We start from the raw sequence: 1169 nt of genomic DNA on the forward strand, positions 1-1169 counted from the left end.
GCTAACCAAACACAACCACACTCAGCCCCTCCAAAGGCTCGAAAACCACACAAAACACAGCCCAAAAATGAAAGCAACAAAGGAAACAGACAAAGCAATGCATGGAAGAAACGAAACAAACAGATACACCAAACAAAAAGAAGAAAAAGCGAAGCATACCAACCTGGAAACGCAGAAAATGAATCCTGAAAAAGCTTGAGAAGCAGAAGCAACAAACAAACACCAGAGAGCAGTAGCGCAAAGAGAGGAGAAGATTTCTTCAAGAAAGAACGAAGAAAGAAAAATAAAACGAACGAGGAAATTAAAGTAAAAAGCCAAAACGGTTACAAAGGAAGGGGGGCGAAAATACACTAATAACCCTAGGCAGAGGTTAGGCTCGTAGGGGCAGAAAAGGAAATACCCCCTTGCATTAAATGCCTCCCTCGAAAATAGAAGCTAATCAAGCACGCCTCGAAGAACGCAACAGACGCAGTAGGCTCGGAGGAGTCACGTCAAAACAAAATGGTCAGGCGAACCTTCCGGCAAAAGCCGAGGCCGAGACACCGATCTCACGCCAAAGAACTGAGCGAACACCCGAGAAAACTGAAGACCCAGCCCGCGGTCAAAACACCACACCTCCCAGCGACAGACCGACCTTGCTCGCTCTCCCGCTGCGGGGGCAACTGTTACGGATCCGGCCCACGGATCCCGGACCCAAGGCTAAACCCGAACCCAGTTCCTCGGGTCCGACCCGTTTCCCTATTCCAGAAGGCCCGAAACCGGCCCTCTAAAGGTCCTAACCGACTTTCGAATTCAAACGCCTCCCTTATCTTAGCCAAACAGGACAAGATAAGACGACTCTCATCGCCTATAAATAGAGGACCCAGGTCCCTCCAGGTATTCATTCATTCCACACACCTTATACCTCTTAGATCCATTCTGACTTGAGCGTCGGAGTGTCTTTGCAGGTACCTCCCCCCATTGCTCCAGTCAAGCGACCCGGCTTCAGCCTTGATCCACAGGTTCCCGATCCACCCTTCAACCCGTACCAGAGACATCTCGTACATAAATCAAGTCAAGAAGAATGGTTTTAAAGTATGTTGTAAAATTTCATACACGTGGGCAACAAAAGTAAAAATAAGAGTTTAAGATATTAAAATAGAGATCATATCAAAATTTAATAATGATAA

Source organism: Arachis ipaensis, chromosome B05 (assembly GCF_000816755.2).
Source record: "Arachis ipaensis cultivar K30076 chromosome B05, Araip1.1, whole genome shotgun sequence".
Taxonomy (NCBI): domain Eukaryota; kingdom Viridiplantae; phylum Streptophyta; class Magnoliopsida; order Fabales; family Fabaceae; genus Arachis; species Arachis ipaensis.